This window comes from Rattus norvegicus, chromosome 7, assembly GCF_036323735.1.
Source record: "Rattus norvegicus strain BN/NHsdMcwi chromosome 7, GRCr8, whole genome shotgun sequence".
Lineage (NCBI taxonomy): Eukaryota > Metazoa > Chordata > Mammalia > Rodentia > Muridae > Rattus > Rattus norvegicus.
Genome location: NC_086025.1, coordinates 123,921,741 through 123,942,078, shown reverse-complemented (window position 1 = coordinate 123,942,078; position 20,338 = coordinate 123,921,741). Strand labels below are relative to the sequence as shown.

The 20,338-nt window shown below is 43.8% G+C and overlaps 1 pseudogene; it reads left to right on the top strand.

Annotated features, from left to right (window-relative positions):
• Positions 1–18,493: 18,493 nt before the first annotated feature.
• On the top strand, positions 18,494–19,514 carry Aph1a-ps1 (aph-1 homolog A, gamma secretase subunit, pseudogene 1; annotated as a pseudogene).
• Positions 19,515–20,338: the final 824 nt, after the last annotated feature.

Below are 20,338 nucleotides of genomic sequence, written 5' to 3'. Positions count from 1 at the left end.
TTGTTTTTATTACACTAGCCTTTTTCTAATTGTAAGAAAATTTCAGTGTTGGCAGATCTTTTTTGTCTGTGTGTGATGTGAGGAAAGATTAGCGAGCCATTCTTTTCTTTGGTCATGAGACCTGAAATGATTTTGAAAGGCTCCAGTTGTAACCTCATCTTGACGAACTGTGGAAAAACTGGTTAAACCAATTGATGCAATTGAGGGATTCAAACATAGAAAATAACAACAAAAAATGATCGTCATAAATGTGAGGGTAGTGACCATGCATCCCTGCCAAGAAGGGCGTCAACAGAGACAAAATGGCAGAACAGCAGGAGCTGCAGAGGGAGCTTCAGGTCCAACCTCTGTGCTGTATTTTTTTTTAACTTAGCTTCCAAATACTACCTGCTTGGTTTATGTTGAGTTGCACATCTATTTCTCAGTCTTGCTTTATGCATATGTATGGTGTAGGGATCATATGTAGGGAAAACATTTTTTTTAATTAAGCGACATATTTTCCCTTAATTTGAAAAATTCCCTGAATATTTCCCAGCCTGAGAGCCTAACCACCGAGTCCTTGTTCCAGTCTCTGCCGTTCTAGTTTTCTACAGCCTTTGGGAAAAAAACAAAAACAAAAACAAAAACGTGAAGATGGTTGTTACCCAAGGAGCACACCAAAGCAGGCTGGACCTCAACAAAATACAAATCAAAACTGCAGTGAGAGGCCGTCTCACTCGAGTGAGAATGGCCTATTAGAAAACGTACAAAGGAAACAGTGCTGGTGGAAGTGTAGATTAGGCCAGCCAATAGCAAGTTCAAAGCTAGCCTCAGCGACCAGCCAGACCTTTCCAAAGCTAAGGGCTGAAGAGATAGCTCAGTGCTGTAATGGACAGGTAGAGTGTTCCACTGTAAAAAAACACCAACAAAGAACAGTCAACTTCCACAAAACCTCAAGATGCATCAAAACAACACCCCCCCAAAAGAAATCTAAGCCATATAATCTAGAATACCATGCCTGGATATTTATCTGAAGGAAATTCTCACAGCAATTGTGGTGGCTTGAATAAAAATGGCCCCGTGGACCCATAGAGCATGGTACTATTTGGAGGTGTGGCCTTGCTGGAGGAGGTGTGGCTTTGCTAAAGTAGATGTGGCTTTCTTGGAAGAACTGTGTCACTATGGGGCAGGGCTTTAAGGTCTCAAATGCTCAAGCCAGGTCTAATGAGACATTCACTTTCTTGCTGGAGGTAGAACTCTCAGCCATCTTTGTAGCACCATATATGCCTGCCTGCTGCTACTCTTCCCGCCATGATGATAATGGACTAGATTTCTGAACTGTAAACCAGCCCCAATCATTATTTTCCTTTAGAGGAGTGGCTGAGGTCATGATGCCTATGGATAGCAATAAAACCCTAACTCGGATGGCAAGCATCACAGTGTCCAGGATGTGGTTAGCCCCTTTCAACAGATGGAGAAATGAAACAGTATACGTACACACAGAAAAGAAACTGCGTCATTCGCTGGGTAGTAGATGCTATGAGGTCATCATATTAAGGGATAGAATCCAGACACAGACGAGTATCATAGGCTTTCTGTCATATGCATAGAATGACAGCAGAAAAGTTGTTTAATTTGAGGAAAAGAAGAGAGAGAATGGGGAGGGATTAGGGAGCAAGGATTTAAGCTGAGTTCTGTGTGACTATGGAAATGCTACAAGCACACCCTTAAATCTGCAAGGTTATTATTATGCCTCCAGTGACTGCTTTTAAATGTAATGGGAAGGGAGATAGGTACCCATTTTGGCCTACTGCTATATAATTCCTCCTAAGAGTTGAGGGAACATTTGTCCCTTTTAAGTCTGAATTTCCATATTAGTCTAAAAAAAATGGTATGAGCCTATGTAGTTAATGACTCATTTAAAACCATCATGGGAGTGTCTTGTGCATAGTATAACTGGATTTTGCATATACTACACAAACTTCATATACAGAGGTTCTATGTCCAGGGCTGTTTGGTACTGTACAACACAGGAAGAAACCACTTACTCTGGACATGGTACCTGTATGCACAGCTTAAACGAAACAATATAATGGCAAGTTTGGGGACATGAGAGTGCTTTGGAACTAGAGGTTAAAATAGGCTCTAACTAGCAAGGCCAGTTCAAAATGCTGAATTTCTTTCTTTAAAACTATTCTTTTCTTGGAAATAATTGGAAACAACAACTGACTTGTTGTATTTTAAGTAAAAATCCAAACTTTAGGATCCTTGATGCTTTCTAACAATACTTTGAATAATTTCTCTAGAACTAGTGACCCATTATTCCGTGGCTGTAAATGAAATTTCTGATCTGAACTTTGCTTGAGATTGACATCCCTTCTGTTGTCGTCAGGGTCCAAATCATTAGCGGTGGTCATCCCTGAAGACGTTAGCTTTAGTGTGTTAAGACACACTCAGGTAACGGGGCCACAGGGAGGGCTCGATGGGAGCCGCTGTCTTTGCTCCCTGGTGCTGTAACTGATTGAGGAAATAAGACAAGAAATTTACATGTACAGGATCCTAAAACTCTTGCCATCCCCGTGGAGTCCTTGGCACCACTCAACAATGAATTATACTTCTAACTTTGCCACACATTGCCCCTCCTCTTGTGTCTTAGAAATGACTCCATAAAGCTACAGAAAACAGATTTTGAATTGTAATTCAGTGGTTAAAAACGTTGGTACGAAATGAATCTATCTAATGGTGTTAGTGGGTGCTATGATCCTTTCCCATGGTCGTGATGACACAATGTAGATGTTGCTATCCTTGTGAAATCTGTGGGTGTCTATCTAGTCGACAAGAGCTACCACAATGAGGTGTGATTTTGGACATTGACACTGTCTAAACAATGGCTAAATCCCATTGTCTGGAATCTTAGGAACTCTTCTTCACTCTGTCTAATAACCTCCAGTAAGTCCTTTTCCTGACTTAACTGGCAGCTTGGTTGATGTTCTCACAGCTAAGACAAGTAATGAAGAGTCCTGGGAACAGAGTTTCCAGTCCCTGGAAATGGTGTAGGACAGCAGCAATGGAATCAACAGCTTGTGATGATTTTCTTGTTTAACCTTTAGACATTCCCTGGGGGGTAGTTCATTGTAGAGGAAGGTCTCCAGGTCTGCCAAGCCTTCCAGGATGAAGATGCTTTTAAGTCGAGGTTGCTATACCCTTCCCGGGTGACTGGTGTTCCAAGGACATCTCTTATTTAAAAAAAAAAAATAACAATCTTTTTTTTTGGTGAAGCATCATTGCTTTCTTTCTTTGATATTGATATTTCCCCCAGATAAATCAGGAAAAGGTTGAGCTTTAGATTTTGGTTTTAGTTGGTGAGGTTCACTGTTTTGAGACAGGGCATCATGATGGGGACCAAGTTGCCTCAAAACTATGACCCTCCACACCCTGCCTTCCAATTCCCCTGGGATTCCGGGGCTGCATATTGTACCATTTGAGTTTGTTTGTTTTTATTCCAAGTAAAGCAAAGGTATACATAGATTTCCCCCACGAAACCAACATCTTTGACTCAAGAAAAAAAAATTTACTGGAGCAGGAACACTGATTACAAAACATAATCTGAACAGAACATCCCGATAGAGGGAGGATGAGACATGGACTGCAGTGCCCATCTGTGTGAGCAAAACCTGTGGGTTCTTTATTCTTCCACCGTTCTCCACACCTTTCCCATGCTTTCAACACCCTAAAACTAGATGGGAGAGGGGAAAAAAGGACAGAGAGGAAAGGGGGTGACATTATCATTAGATGACTTCCCGCTGATTAGGGGTGTCAAGGTACTTAGGGAGAGTATGGTTTTCCTCATCAGGATATCTAATTTTTGTTTCCTCTTTCTTCTACTTAACAAACCACCATCAACAACAACCAGCAATTCCCCCATCTCTCCACGCCCTAGCATTTATAGACCTTCTGAGAAGTCCCCAGAATTCCAAATGTCATGCATTCACAGAAACTATCTCCTGCTGGCAAAACCACACCCCTGCTGGATCATGAGGCCAATCTTAGGCAGCTGCTGCAGTCGGTCTGAAGTAACACCACATCCCCACACCTGGGATTAAAATGAAAGCATATTTCTATTTCCGAGTATTTCTAAAAAGAAAAGCCAAATCAGGTGCAACATGCCTTGTCTTTTCTTTTTCTTGAGAGTTTCTTACTGCGATACAAAATCAAAGTACAGTCTAATGCAGAGATAGGAGGGCCAGCCCGGGAGACACATGCTTGTACCACGTGATGCACCGTCAGTTCAGATGTTGGTTCTACTCTTCACAGCCCAGTTGGCATGGAGAAAGCTCTGGACTGGTTAGAAGTAGTCGAAGTCAGTGCTTTTCACTTCGACTGCATTGGGCAGTCACCTGGGGTCTGTTAAAACGTAGACTGCCTGGCTCTCTTCGATACTTCGACTCACAAGAATCTGTACATCTAGTTATTGTACTCCCCAGATGACACAGGACCTACTGGAAGAGCCCTCACTTTGAGACTCACAGCTCTGAGGGGATTCTGGTCTGCACAGCCCTGAGAACCAGTTTAAAGCCATAGAAATGCTGTATTTTCTTCAGGATGGTTGTGAGGGTAAGTGTTACCACTCTAGGACTGGGAGAAGTTAGCCCCACATGTCTGTGTCTCTCACCATTCCTGAAGGCCGTGCGTGCGTGAGAGGAATGTGACTTTCAAGTAGTGACAGTAACAACAGCTTGAGGAGATCCAGACCCAGCTGCACGTGATTCCCCACTGTGTGAGATAGCCAGCGACCTTGTTTAAGTTCACCGGGCCTGGAGATTCCTCCCTAGTCCTTTAAGGTAGTGTAATAACCTCAAAGTTATCCGTTGATGTAGGCTTAATGGAAGAATTTATTGGGAGGCAATTTAGAGGGATTTAATAGTTCCAGGATCAGCTTTCTGGAAAGCACCATGCCTAAAACTCCTGGATGACGTTTTGCTTACTTTTAATTTCAAGTAAATGGAAAACTGAAGACTGGCTTCCCTCTTTCTGAGAGGCGATGCTTGAATTCCAGCATAGAGAGACAGCAATGCGGAATAACATGTAAAGGAGAGGGGAGGCGGAGTACCCCACAGAGTATAGCAAGTTGTGGGTCTGGTGACGTGGGAGCTTGGACTGTGCTTCCCCTGAGGAAACTGAGACAGGCTTCTGATTGGGTGGCAAACCATTCTGTGGATAACAGAGGGAAAGGGACATATCTTTATGTAGCAAAACCCATTTGAGGCCATTTGAGTGATCTCCTGGGAGTGTTTCCTTGGCATAGAGTAGGTGCCAGGCTTAGAAACGGAAAGAATGCTCATGATTGGACAGAGAAAAAGATTCCAAAGGGTCTTTTGCATGTGGCAGTGCGTGGGTGATAGATTGATTTGATGCTTGTAGTGTCTTGGAAGGAAGGAGGAAGAGGTTAAAATATGGAAGCCATGCTTGACACCCCCAACCTAGTGCTGTGTGTGGTCTTGTACTGTCCAACCCTTCCTCCATCTCCACTGCTACTCCATGCCAACATCCCCTGGCTTCTAGGCCTTCTTGGTTGGATTAGTTATCTTTCTGTTGTGATTGTAGGACTTAATTACAACAGTCAGCTTCGAGAAGGAAGGGGGTTATTTTGGACGACGAGCCCAGAGGGGAAGCCATCTCTCATAGTGGAGAAAGCAGAGCAGCAATGTAATGACCCACACGAGACAGTTATTGACAACCACCACACTGATTGAGCCAATTATGTTGTAAGTATCTTTTATTGGTGGCCAGACCAAGAGCAGGCTTGTGCCTCTGAAAAGTCTCTTGGGGCTCAACTTCAAGGATACAGAGTTTTTGAAGGCAAAAGTCTCATAGGCCAAAATGTGCATGAAAGTTGGATGAGGATCGGAGTAACCGTGAAACATGTCTTCCTATCAGAGTGTAGTAGTTATTTTAAACATCACTTGCCAATTATTTTGATTAATACATAGTCAAGGTCATAGAAATCTCGAATTCTTGCCAAGGCAGATGTGACCATTAGGGGAAGGGTAGAGGGCTGAGAACTGTCTAAGCAAACACAAAGTGGAGTCAGAAGAGGACAGTGTTACCTCCGTCATTTCAGTGGGAGCATAAGGCTGCCAAATGCCAGGAAGCGACAGTGATCACATTTCATCTACGCACTGGAAAAAAGAAGAGAACATTGAGTAGACCAGGTTGTAGAACCTCATAGTCATGTGCCTCCTCCAGCAAGGTTCACTTCCTAAGGGTTTCATTACTTTCCTAAACAGTACCATCCACGGGGCACCAGGCACTCACATCTATGAGCCTACAGAGGAGATTACCCGAAGTGGAAAGTTCTAGTTTCTTTGGAGACTCAGTCAGTTGTGTCATGTGATGTTTTTCTGGAAACTGCCTTAGGAGAGGATGTTTTGCTGAAGCAGACACGTGAGAGGATGTTTTATCGGGAACAGACACGTGGTGTTTTTCTGGAGGCTGTCTTGTGAGAGGGCATATGATGTTTTCTTGGAGTGGACATTTGAGAGGACGTGTGATGTTTAGAAAGAATATGAATATAACCCCACAAACAGCAAGAGGACACTTTTGTGTTGGTTCACCTTGCAACACTTGCAAATGGTGCAAAGAACTCCTCATGGAATTCCGGCTGAATCTTGCCACTTCCGTGAACGCATGCCAAATGGGAGGAGTCTTATGGTTTCTTCTGGATCGAGCCTCTGCTTCTAGTTGCTGTTGGTTTCTGATGATTGCCACCTGGACGGGACTGCCACTATTGATTCGTGTTTGGAATCACCTGAAAGAACTACTTCTAAGCAGATTCACATCCTCCTTGTCCTGTTAACCATCTTTCCTCCTTACCTTTGGTTGGTGCTAGAAGGGAGGTTGAAGTATCTAAGAATCCTTATTAAGGTAGGTTGCGAAAAAAGTCTAATCCTCCAATTACCTATTCCAACCATGGCTGTCCTCTGCTCTAGTCACACTTTTAGGTATCTCCTGGGCGTTATTTTTCAAGTAAAACTGTATTCAAGTTCCCTATGCTTAGAAAGACTCAAAGAATTCCTACACTTCTCCAGGCAATGACAAATGGCTCTGGAACTGTTTCCCCATAAACTTTTATCCAGCACTGAGAGTCCTTAGACTCTTTTAACCCTCCTATCTACCACAGCTTACTTCAAACATGACACCCATATGAAGTCATGACCCCCAAATACCAAGCAATAACAGACATAACCAGTGAACTTCCTTGACCTGGAATGTTTTGAATTTTTAAATTTACTTCTATTTATGTGTATGTGTGTGTACCCACGTGTCTGTGTGAACACAGTGTCCACTCAGGTTCTGATAGCAGCCAGAAGAGTAGGAGTAGGAGTTACAGACAAGGAGCCAAACCCTGTTCAGTTCAAAAGTAGCAAGTGTTTTTAACACTAATCCATCTCTGTCGCATGAGCCTGGTATACCTTTGTTTGAAAGGTTATTAATTATTAATTCATAATTAATTAATAATTACATAATGAATGAATTAAGTGAATGAAAGGGATTAATCCTTTCTTCCTTGTAAGAGTCTTAGGCTTTGCAAGGCTCTGATCTGTGGCTTCTTATGTTTGTCAGTGATGTCATGAGTAGGTATCTGAAGTTGTCCTGTCATAGAGGTGGTTTCTGAGTTAGGGCTCAGATTTGAGGCTATTTCTATGGAATGGATGTTCTTTCAGGAAATAAACAAAGGAGATAGAGAAAGCCTGCGTTCTTCCCTTTTTTTCCTTTTTCATTCCTCTCTCTCTCTCTCTCTCTCTCTCTCTCTCTCTCTCTCTCTCTCGTGTGTGTACATATGTGTGTATGTCTCTGTCTTAGGGTTTTACTGCTGTGAATAGATACCATGATCAAGGTAACTCTTATAAGGACAACATTTAATTATGGCTAGCTTACAGGTTCAGCAGTTTAGTCCATTATCCTCAAGGTGGGAGGGAGCATGGTAGAGTCCAGGCAGGCATGGTGCAGGAGCAGCTGAGAGTTCTACATCTTGTTCTGAAGGCAAACAGGAGAGGACTGGCTTCCAGGCAGATAGGATGAGGGTCTTAAAGCCCACATCCACTATGACACACCTACTCCAACAAGGAGTAGCCACGCCCCGGGTCAAGCATATTTAAACCACCACACTATCTTTATCTATCTATCTATCTATCTATCTATCTATCTATCTATCTATCTATCTATCTATCTATCTATCTATCTACTTACCTACATATCTACCTACCTACCTACCTATCTACCTATCTACCTATCTACCTATCTACCTACCTGTACCGACTGGTTTTATGTGTCAATTTGACACAAGCTGAAATTATCACAGAGAAAGGAGCCTCAGTTTGGTAGTCTTGGGTTCTATAAGAGAGCAAGCTGAGCAAAACTGGAGAAGCAAGCCAGTAAGACACATCCCTCCATGGCCTCTGCATCAGCTTCTGGTTCCTGCCATGTGTGAGTCCCAGTCCTGACTTCCTTTGGTGATGAACAGCAATGTGGAAGTGTAAGCTGAATAAACCCTTTCCTCCCCAACTTGCTTCTTGGTCATGGTGTTTGTGCAGGAATAGGAACCCTGACTAAGACACTACCTATATATCATCTATCTATAATAATCTTTTACTTACTTATTTACTTACGCCATATCACACAACATAATATGAACCCACAGAGCACATGTGCATAAAAGCAGGGGCAGAAGGGGGCACTGTTCTGATGCATGTTTCTAATCATATCTCTTGACCCCAAAGAGATTGAAATTTTCTGGACCTTGCAGCCAAGTTAATAATATTCCTTGATTCAATTTAAGTTCTTGCACTTGATCTGCTATCCTACTACTTGGCCTGTTTAACTTGCCTTTAAGAAAACAGTGTAAGCAACCTTATTATACCTTAGATTTCCCACACAAAATCACCTTTTACAACCTAAGCTAACTGTATAACTTTAATCTGTTTTTTTTTAAAGGAGCGTCAATTGAGAAAAAGAAAATTTTTCATGGTCAATAATGTAAAAACATGTTCTCCAAAAATTTACAGTTTACTTAGAAACTTCACTCATTCATAAAAACAATTTGAATTGCTATTCTCTGAAAGCTCAGTTTGGTGATTGCCTGCATTAAATAACACAAACATATCCTGTTAAGATAAAACTACAGCTTTCCCTATGAATCTGCTGAGCATCCAGGGTTGATATCCATGAGCTCAGGAAATAAGTCACTGGCGCTGACTGTTTCCGTGGTAGCTTCTCTCTCCTGCTCTCCTGTACTTTATGCTGACAGTGGGATTGCAGAGTAGGGGAATTCAACTCTTTTAACAGAACACAAAACGTTTTGGGGTGATGACAGGAAACGGAAAGGAATTAAAAGGACATTTATCAAATTTGCCAACCTTGCCCCCCTATTTGAGATTATTAGTAGATGCATAAATTCAAAGCTGGACATAAACTTCAACTGTGTAAGGGTTTTAGCTTAAGAAACCAAACTGTTGACTCGTGTAGTGGGGTTGCTGATGTTCTGCGAGCGCTCTTTAGTTGAGCACATTTCAGTCTGTCAGGATCATTGACCTAGAGTTCCTTGGATGCTCTTTGGATGCTGAGGCAGGCAAATTAGTCAGCAATGGGAACAACTTACTCTGTGGAGTGAGATGCTGTGGGGGAAAATAATGTGGGGGAAATAGCACGATCATTGGGACAGCATCATCTTTCAGTTGGTGAGAAAGCTGATTGTTCTTGATTTGCTGCAAAACAGTCTTACCTATGCAGATTTCTTTTTTTTTTGAAATACTACCAGGAACACTTTTCAGCAATTCCACGAGGGGGCACTGATGTCCCCTGCAATGTTGGTGACTGAAGCTAGAAAATGCATCCCATCTTTGGAACTTCAATAGGTGTGTGTGGGGGGGAACATTAATGTACCATGAGTTCCCACAGGCATTAAGGCAAATTAGGAACCAAGTTTCAGCAGAGGACGGGATGGCTAAATGGTGTGCGTACAGCAAAGCGACTAAGTTGAAAGCAGCGGATGCACCAGGTCAAATGGAGCAGCAGTTTGAGCAGTTGGTTGAATCCTAATTCTTGATGTTTATGTACAGCCACCTCAAGAGATGGAAGGACTTTGCTCTGACAGAAGGTACCAGTCTGTGATGGTTTGTATATGCTTAGCCCGGGAAGTAGCAGGATTAGAAGGAGTGGCCCTGTTGTAGTTAGGTGTGTCACTCTGGGTGTGGCCGATATGATTCTTATCCTAGCCTTCGGATGAAAATGTAGAACTCTTAGCTCCTCCTGCACCATGCCTGCCTAGATGCTACCCTGTTCCTGCCTTGATGATAAATAACTAAACCTTTGAACCTGTAAGCTAGCCCCAATTAAAGGTTGTCCTTACAAGAGTTGCCTTGGTCATGGTGTCTGTTCATAGCAGTAAAACCCTAACTAAGAGACCATCCCGTGAAAGTACACAGGCAAGGTTTCTATAACGGATGACAAGGTTCAGGATAACTTATAAAGAACTCAAGACTTTAATGAGTTCTGGTTATTTATTTCGCTTAACTAGTCAGGGAGATTTGGCTGCTAGAAGAATGGAATTGTGTTTCTGCTGGTGGTGTCTGATTTTCTGAGGGCATCTGGCCCTTAGTAACACTGAAAGAAGCAGGGTGATATAGTCAAAGGAAAGAGTGTTGTTCATTCAGGTGAAGCCAGAACCAAAGCTCACTGTATTCCGACTTTTACCTATGCTCTGCCAGTAATTCTGTGGGATTGGATGAAGTCATTTGAACTGTCAAGCCAATGTCCTAAATGATGAGGGTAACTTTCTCTTCTGTTCTTAGAGAGAAACAAAGTAAGGCATGCCTCAGTTTTTAGCTGATAAGGGCTGTGACATAGCCAAGAGTAAGGCTCAGCTAGTTATGCCAACTACTAACCAAATACTTAGGATTGACCATATCTGAGAAAGAAAGAGGGAGTTAAAACAAAAATGCTTAAAAACTTAGGGAATTTTTTTTAAAGGAGTGGCAGGATTCTGCAAGCTCTAGATTCTAAGATATGCAGAAATTATCTGAACCCTATAACAGCCCCTGTGGTGGTTTGTATATCTCAGCTCAGGGTAGCACTCTTAGAAGGTGTGGCCTTGTTGGAGTAGTTGTGGCCTTTTTGGAGTAAGTCTGCCATTGTGAGTGTGGGCTTTAAGACCTTCATGCTAGCAGCCTTCAGAGGAAGATGTAGAACTCTCAGCTCCTCCTGCACCATGCCTGTCTGCATGCTGCCATGTTCTCACCTTGATGATAATGGACTGAACCTCTGAACCTGTAAGCTAGTCCTAGTTAAAGGTTGTCCTTACAAGAGTTGCCTTGGTCATGGTGTCTGTTCACAGCACTAAAACTCTAACTTAAATAGCCCCTAAACATACTTAAGGAGAAAAGCCACAAAGTTTGACCTGGAGGACCTGGGTCTTCTAATACCTTAAGCAGTTACTCATCACACTCCTAACCCGAGTGTTCTTACTGGAAAAGATATCAATCTCTACATAATTGAATGAGAAAGGACAGTGTTGAGAGTGCTCAGGAGCCCCACTCAATAACACATAGGTTACCACAGTCAGAGATCTTGACCTTGTAGTGAACTCGTGCCCAGCATGACCTGTCACACTGTGGATTCCAGAGTTGACTAAAATGAAGTGATTTTATGAAGTGATTAATGACTGCTATTCCCACATAATATGGCAGAACTCTTAACACTAAAAAAGGATGTCTGCTTCCCTGATAAAGACTTCTAAAATACTAGGAGTTACTCTTGGTAGGTCCAGTTATTCAGAGAAAAGATTGGTCCTCCCTTAACTGTATTTTCTTCCTCCCAGAGGAAGATGAAGATGACAAAATGGCCTCATGATTTTGAACAAAGAATTCCATGGACTTAAGTCAATAGGGAGGATGTAGACTCCCCCAGAAACCCTGACTAGGTTGTATTTATAGATGAGAGCTCTTCTTATTAAGCTTGGGGTCCAGCAAGTCACATATGCTATAGCTAACATTCCCGACATTCTGGAAAGTAACATCTTTCCTCCAGGGACTGCAACTCAGCTGACTGAACTAATAGCCCCCTAAACTGAGCCCTAGAGCAAGTCAGAGCAAGAGGGTCACCATATGTGCTGCTTCTAAATATGTCTTTGCAATTCTCCGTGCCAATGCCTTCTTCCTGCTGTCACCTCCCCTTGTCAGTGTCACCAAGAAACAGAATAACTTTTCACTGATATCTCAGCCCAAGAAAGTAGCAGGTGTCCATTAAAAAGGACATCAAAGGGGAGCAAAGGAAGTGCCTGAAGGACACAGGCGGGTTCTCAATACTATCAAAGAAGCAGCTAATCAAGTTACGACTGTGGCCCCTGTAGTGTGGGTGACCCCAGTGCTCTTCTGAGGAAAGAGTACAAGTGCAGAATAGATCATCATCCGACCATCAGGGTGGTTTAGAAGGATTCTGGAAAATTGCTCTTCTGTGCCATGGGTGAATGGGAAAAAAAATTAAAGACCCTTTTGCAGCCTTTCATCTGGGCAAAGCTAGAACTCAACAACTGACAAAAGACAAATTTGGGAGGAAATTTGGACAATGAGGAAAATATGAACTGTGGTGGAGCACTGATTGACTTACTCTCCTAGAAACACAAAAGAGACAGGATCCTATTCTAGGGAAGAATGGCAGCTAGGTTTCACCCACATGTCTCTAAGCAAAGGCAAACAATTACTCTTAGTATGGGTAGACCCCTTCACCAATTGATTGGAGTCCTTTCCATGTGAGATAGAGACAGCCTCGGAGTGAATGGAACCCCAAGATTTGGACTGTTTTGGACAATTCCCATTGGTAATGGGCTTGACCTTCATAGTCTCCATGACAAAAAAGAAGCTCCCTGCCCTGAGAACACAATTTAATCTCCATTGTGCCTGAAGCCCAGTCCTTTGAGAAAGTAGAATGAAATAATTATGGGCTCTTTGGGGAATGTGCGCGGAAGTTGATTCAAGAGTTTAGCTTTCCTGTGACTTCTTTAGTCCCTTTGGCACTGGGTCAAATAAGAAACACTTAAGTACTCTGGTCTTGGTCCCTATGAGAAGCTGTAGGGAGCTTCTCTCACAAATGACTGACTACTCTTCTTTCTTCTTCTTCTTCTTCTTTCTTCTTTCTTCTTCTTCTTCTTCTTCTTCTTCTTCTTCTTCTTCTTCTTCTTCTTCTTCTTCTTCTTCTTCTTCTTCTTCTTCTTCTTCTTCTTCTTCTTCTTCCTCCTCCTCCTCCTCCCCCTCCCGCTCCCCCTCCTCCTCCTCCTCCTTCTCCTTCTCCTCCCCTCCCCCTCTCCCCTCCCCCTCCCCCTCCTCCTCCCCCTCTCCCCTCCCCCTCCCCCTCCTCCTCCTCCTTCTCCTCCTCCTCCTTCTCCTCCTCCTCCTTCTCCTCCACCTCCTCCTTCTTCTTCTCTTCTTCTTCCCCCTCCCCCTCCCCCTCCTCCTCCTCCTCCTTCTCCTCCTCCTCCTTCTCCTCCTCCTCCTTCTTCTTCTTCTCTTCTTCTTCCCCCTCCCCCTCCCCCTCCCCTTCCCCCTCCTCCTCCTCCTCCTCCTCCTCCTCCTCCTCCTCCTCCTTCTTCTTCTTCTTCTTCTTCTTCTTTTCTTCTTCTTCTCCTTCTTCTCCTTCTCCTTCTCCTCCTCCTCCTCCTTCTTCTTCTCTTCTTCTTCCTCCTCCTCCCCCTCCTCCTCCCCCTCCTCCTCTTCCTCTTCCTCCTCCTCTTTCCCCCTTTCTTCTTCCTCCTTTGTCTTTATCTTCATCTTCATCTTCATCTTCTTTTGGTTTCTTTCTTTCTTTTTTTTTTTTTGGAGACAGGGTTTCTCTGTATAGTCCTGGCTGTCCTGGAGCTCATTCTGTGGACCAGGCTAGCCTTGAACTCACAGAGATTCTCTACCTGTTTCTACCTCCAGTGTGTTGGAATCAAAAGGAATATGCTGCCACTGCCCAGCATGACTTCTTAACATAAAGAAATTGAAAACTAAAACATGTAACCTTTGGGGTTCATTTCTGGTAGTCTCTTTGTTCTGTACTTTCCAAGGATTTCCCAACTTGAGAGAAGCCTGGCTCCTTGTCAACAACGAGACAACCTAATATGGCTCCTCGAGAGAATAGCAAATAGACTGATACCACTGGAGCATCACAAGACCATCTCACTCTCTGGGTTCTGATTTATTTCCCTGGCCCTCACCGCATTTCTTCTTTCCTGACTCCCCTGCTCTGTTATCTGGGAACACCTTCTCTCAGTCCCTATGCTTTGCCACACATGGCTAAACTAAGTTACATTATAGGATTCCTTTTCCTGGTTGTCCTAATTTGTGCTTTACTACCCTTTGAGTCCTCTGACCATGGGATGAAAGGGGCTTCTCTCTGCTTGATGACCTTTAGATAACTATGGTTCTGACAGAGCTCCAACACCAGGAGGAAATCAGTCATTTTGTGTGCTGACAGAAGGCAAATCACTCCTTGCAACCTACCCCCCCCCCCTCTCTCTCTCCCTCCCTCCCTCCCTCTCTCTCTCCTGTAACCATTGTGTGGTAGTTTGAGTCAGAATAGCTCCCATAGGCTCATATATTTGAATGCTTGGTCACTAGGGATTAGGAGGTATGACATTGTTGGAGTGGGTTTGGTCTTATTGGAAGAAGTGTGTCACTGTGGGTGAGCTTTGGAATTTCAAATGTTCAAATCATGCCCAGTGTTTCTCTTCCTGACACCTGTCAATCTTCATGTAGAACTCTCACTACCACTCCAGTGCCATGCCTGCCTGCCTGCCTGCCACCATGCTTCCCTCCATGACGACAATGGATTAAATCTCTGAACTGTTAGCAAGCACCCAGTTAAATGCTTTCCTTGATAAGAGTTGCAGTAGTCACAGTGCCTTTTTCACAGCAACAGTGACTAAAACACATTTGAAAGTACACAATTCTTGCAGCAGGGGCAGCATCTTCTCTCAGAAGCCCTCCCACTTCCATTTCTTTTTACTAGACGATTGGTTGCATGTTCTTTCTTCTGAGTTCACAGTCCTCATCATCCATGGGACAGCATCCTAGGGGGTCACAGACCAGAAGCAAGTAACGGGTCTGTCCATCCCCTGCAGAATAAAATTACCCATTCCAGAAAATCCAAGACGCACAAAATACCTGGAGACATGTTAGGAAGATGTGAGGAGTGCTTGTCCCTTTAAGGACAACTGTGCCATCTGTATATACTCCAGAAGCCCTCCCTTGACACTGTCTCATGCAGACCCTTACTACTCAGCCTTCCCATGGAGAGTACCTTTTCTTTGCCCACTTTCTATCTTCCTTTTATTGACATTTGCTGAAAGCTGAAGTCTGCTTGCACGACACCCAGCATTCTTTCTCTCTTTCTAAAGTCACCTGTGTGCAGCTGCTCAGAGACTCCTGCTGCTAAGCTGCACGCTTTCTTGTCCTCTGATGTTGAAAGCAACCTTTCTCCTCCTCCTCCTCCTCCTCCTCCTCCTCCTCCTCCCCCTCCTCCTCCTCCTCCTCCTCCTGCTGCTGCTGCTGCTGCTGCTGCTGCTGCTATGATCTCCAGCTTCCCCGTCCTGTTGTTTTCCTCCCAAATTCCAATCTAATTGTCCTTGAATTTCCCATTGACTTTGTTTTAAAATCTTTTTTAATCTCTCCAAAACCTGCCCAAAGCATCCTTTTTTTTGCTGCCAACCGATCGAACCACAGGGACACTTGCATTTTCTGTTTATAACAGCTAAGAAATGGAATGATTCTGGTTGTCCATCAACAGATGTGCGAGTTAGGAGAAGATGGTACACGTGCACAATGGAGTTTTCTTCACAGAAGAAGAAAACGGAAATCATGACCTTTGCCAAAAAAATTGACGGGAGGAAGTGAAAGTTATCAAGCCAGACTCAGGAAGATAAATACCACTCAGAGCTATCGTTACCCATGTGAATAGCTCACTTCCCTATGACACTATCATAGATTATTAGGCAAGCCTCTTAGAATATATAAACAGACCCCTAAGTTTTCACTAACCCCAAAGCTAAGAGTGTCATCAGATAAACTCTGAGCCTGAGCAGAGATTTTCCCATGTCGGTGAAGCCCGTCTGCATAAGGTTTCTACCAGAGAACATTGTTTTCTAAATTTCTTTGCTTTATTTCTATAAAAAGTCTTATAAAACTCTTAGCACATTGTATTGGGGATAATTTAGCATTTGCGATCATTTAAACCTGTCTTCCCTGGCCATGGTCACTCAGATTTGTAAATAAATGAAAAATAAATAAATACATAAATAAATTATTTAATAAATAAATGAATAAATAATTTTGTGTCATTTTTGAGGTGAAAGCTATGTTGTTTTTTTTCTTATATGATCATCGTTTCTGTGTCTATGCAGGACATGAAAATAAAAACAGGGACATGAACAGCGATAGTTTTGCTGAAAGACCACACTTCCCAGTGTCCTTTGCGGACTAAGGAAATCATTTCTGGCTCTAAAGGGCCTCATCCAATCTTCCTTTGTAAGCATTTTGGCTGTCCTCATGCATGGTTGGCTAAACACTACCTTGTAGATGAACAAGGTCTTGCTTAAGGTTAGACCATGTCTCTTTCTTTGCGTCTTCTGTCTCTCTATAGCTGCCTGTTTAATGATCTAACAGAAGTGAAGATCTTAATAGAGAGAGAAGAAAAAATATAAATATCAAATAAGATAAAGAAAGGGAAAACGTGAAAATTCTCTAAGAAAAGCAATGACGTCATACACTAATTTAATTATCTAACTTAGAAACAGCACCATCGCCTCAGTTGCCTGTTAACTGTCCTGATGGATTCTCACTGCAGTCGGTCAGTGGCAGCAGTCGCAGTCAAGCCGAGTTCCTTCTGGTGGTCACGTGGTCCTTTGCAGTCCTTACCTAATCACTTCCGTTTACTCAATTTTTCTTTCTCTCTTTCAGGCTCCTTCGGTTTTCATCATGCCGGTATTTTTGATATTACTTGGGCCCGCTCTACACATGCCTGCCTCAGAGCTTACCCACGTAGTACCCTCTCTCTACTTATGTCAGTCTTCCTGTAGACAACCATATACTTCAGTCTCGTAATTTTTTTTTTTTTTTTTTTTTTAGTATTTCTAAGGGATGCCCGTTATCACCATTTCTGGCTGGCTTACCTCAAATTCCAACCCCAACCTGCAGAAATGCCTTATTAATTACTACTTTGTCCTCTTCTTAGAAATCATCTGATCTTATATATCTATATTTTTCCTTGAAGAGTTAACTTGACGATTATCTTCTCTGGGTTTTATGTGTGTAATACACATATCTGTGTGTTTGTGTCATGCTGGGCCACTTAATGACACAGCTCTAGGTGACAAACCTACCGCTTGTCTCAAAAGAAAGGATTTAAAAAACAACAAAACAAAACAATACATCCTGTTTCCTAAAGAATAAAAGGGACACAGGTAGCAATTCAGCTTTTGACAAATAATCAGCCTGTGTGGGTTTTTGTTTTTTTTTAACCAAAGAAAGAAACTAAATAAGAGGTAGAAACTAGACTTGGGAATTGTAGCTTCACGCCGATGTATAAAATTAAGTCTTTGTAGGGTGGGAGAAAGGCAGTCAGTCTTTCCACTGAGTAGGTAGAATTTGTTCTTCCAGGTAAAAAGAATCTGCATCTTTACCCCCACCCCTGAAATGTCATGACGGTGAAGTGTGGTTTTATATCATCACCACCATTTTTAATTCCTGACTGATAGTTCTCACAACCATGAAAAGCCAGCAGGGAATTCCTAAAGAAATCAGCACTTGGAAGCTTGAGCGCCGCCCTCCGCTGCAGGGCATGCTGGGTGGTTTTAAGCCTATTTGCTATTGATCCTTTTCTCCTCTGCCTATTTTCACGTTCTTTTCCTCCCGTCAACTGTTTTAATTCTTATTTCTTTTCATGCCATTCCTTGCATAGTGAATAAGAAGTCGGCCTCCAGCCCTGACTGTCTGTATAATCTAACGTATGTTTAGAGGACACATCATATAATAGTTGGTTTTCATCCTTCGGTGGTTTCCTTGTCAAACCGGAGAATATGATTGTCTCTATTTTTCACGCTTGTTCATTGATAATTATGAACTTAGATCAAAGCATAAAACAGAACAGAATTTATTGGATTGGGTTTCTGTTATGAAAGATGAAGCTTTGGCTTCAGTGACCAATGTGTGATGTTGTTTCTTTTGCTTTTCCTCAATTACAGAGTCACTTCAAATGGTGACCTTCCTTCTATCTCTTGGTCGCTGTTCTTGGAGGGGTGTGTGTGCCCCGTCCACTGTGCAAGGTGAAGATATCAGCATGTCATTCCTTACGCTTGTTCTGTTTTCTCTGTGATCCACTGGAGGTCAACTAGTCATTAAAAATGAAATGGTTTCAGAAACCATGCCCAATTTTGACATATTTGGAGATACCCTAAGTTAAATTCCCGCCCCCAGCTGCCCAAGTCATGGCAGCTGCTGTGTTTTCCGGATGTGCCTTCCTCACGTTCGGCCCAGCTTTCGCCCTTTTCCTGATCACTGTAGCTGGAGACCCTCTTTGGGTTATCATCCTGGTGGTGGGAGCCTTTTTCTGGCTGGTCTCCCTGCTCTTGGCCTCTGTGGTCGGGTTCATCTTTGTCCATGTGACAGACCAACCAGACAGATGCACGGCTCCAGTATGGCCCCCAGTATGGTGCTGCTGTCTCTGTCCTTCTACAGGAAGTGTTCCGTTTTGCCTCCTGCAAGCTCCTTAAGAAGGCTTCTGAGGGCTTAGCATCACTAACTGGGGACGAAGATCACCCATCTCCATCTGACGGATGGCCTATGTTTCTGGTCTGTCCTACGGTGTCATCAGTGGTGTCTTCCCTGTTACCAATATTGTGGCTGATGCACTTGGGCCAGGTGTGGTTGGGATCCATGGAGACTCACCCTATTACTTCCTGACTTCAGCCTTTCTGACAGTAACCAGCCATTATCCTGCTGCATAACTTTTGGGAAGTTGTGTTCTTTGATGCCTATGAGAGGAGACAGTACTGGGCTTTGGGCCTGGTAGTTGAGAGTCATCTTTTGACTTCAGGACTGACATTCCTGAACCCCTGGTATGAGCCCAGCCTGCTGCCCATCTATGCAGTCACTGTTTCCATGGGGCTCTGGGCTTTCGACACAGCCAGAGGCCCCCTCCGGAGTAGCCAGCGCAGCCTTTCGTGTAAGGACTGACTACCTGGACTGATCGCCCGACAAATCCCATCTGCCTGTCCAGTGCCCATGACTGAACCCAGCCCCAGCCCGGGTCCATTGCCCTCATCCTCCGTCTCCTCGCTGATGGGTTCCACTTCCTTCTGGGTTGGCATTGTCCGTTTGTGACCTGTAGTCTCTAAGCTTTCTCAGGAGCAGCCTGGGTGCAGCCCATCAGGGACTGGTGGGCTTGAATCTGTATCTCTCCCCACCCCCCGGGGACCCACTTGTTCTCCAGGTCTCCCCATGTGTCAGTGCTCTACCCTCACCCTATCCATGATTCACCCCACCTCCCCTCTGCAAGCTGACGGTAGGAGGACAGTCGTGTGATGGTGTACTCTGCCCTGCGCATCTCACCCGAGGGCTGAGGGAACATGGGGGGACCCCTGGGCCTGGGGTCCCCTCCTGACCTCCTCATCCTGTATTTCTCCATCTCCAGTTCTGGACAGTGCAGGTTGTCAAGAAAAGGGACCTAGACTAGCCATGGCCCTGGAGATGAAGTTTCTGGAGGCTCAAGGGTAGATGAGTTCAGTGCGGACATCTTGGTCTTTTTCTCAGGTCTGAAAGGAACCATTTTTTGATATGATAAAGACCCCCAAAATGCCTGTTTTACTTTTTAAGTAGGGAGAGGGAGGAGGTGTGCCAGGAGCCCCCTTGACCTCCTGCAGGCTGTGTCTCTGCTCCTGAATCTGCTGCTTGTGGTTCACTTCTATCCTATTATCCCTTTGGTCCAGGCCCTGGGGAAAAGGAAGGAAGTGCATGTGTGGGAACAGGTACCACCGGAACTCCTATTTTAATGCCTGTGACCATCAGCACCCCTCCTTTCCCTAAGGTGAAATGGAGGGTGCTGTGGGCGTCGCCCCACTCCATGGCAGTGCCCCGGAAGAGTCAGACTACCATGGCATCGCAGCCCAAGAGGGCAGGCATTTTTTTCTAGATTTTAATTGGGGTGTGGGAGGGCTGGGGTGACTCCAAAACGAATCAGTAGTGGCAGTCCAGTCCAGGTGACAAACATCAAATACCAGAAGAAACCATAAGACTCTGCCGCATTCCTTTATTTTTCTGTGTTTCTTAACTTC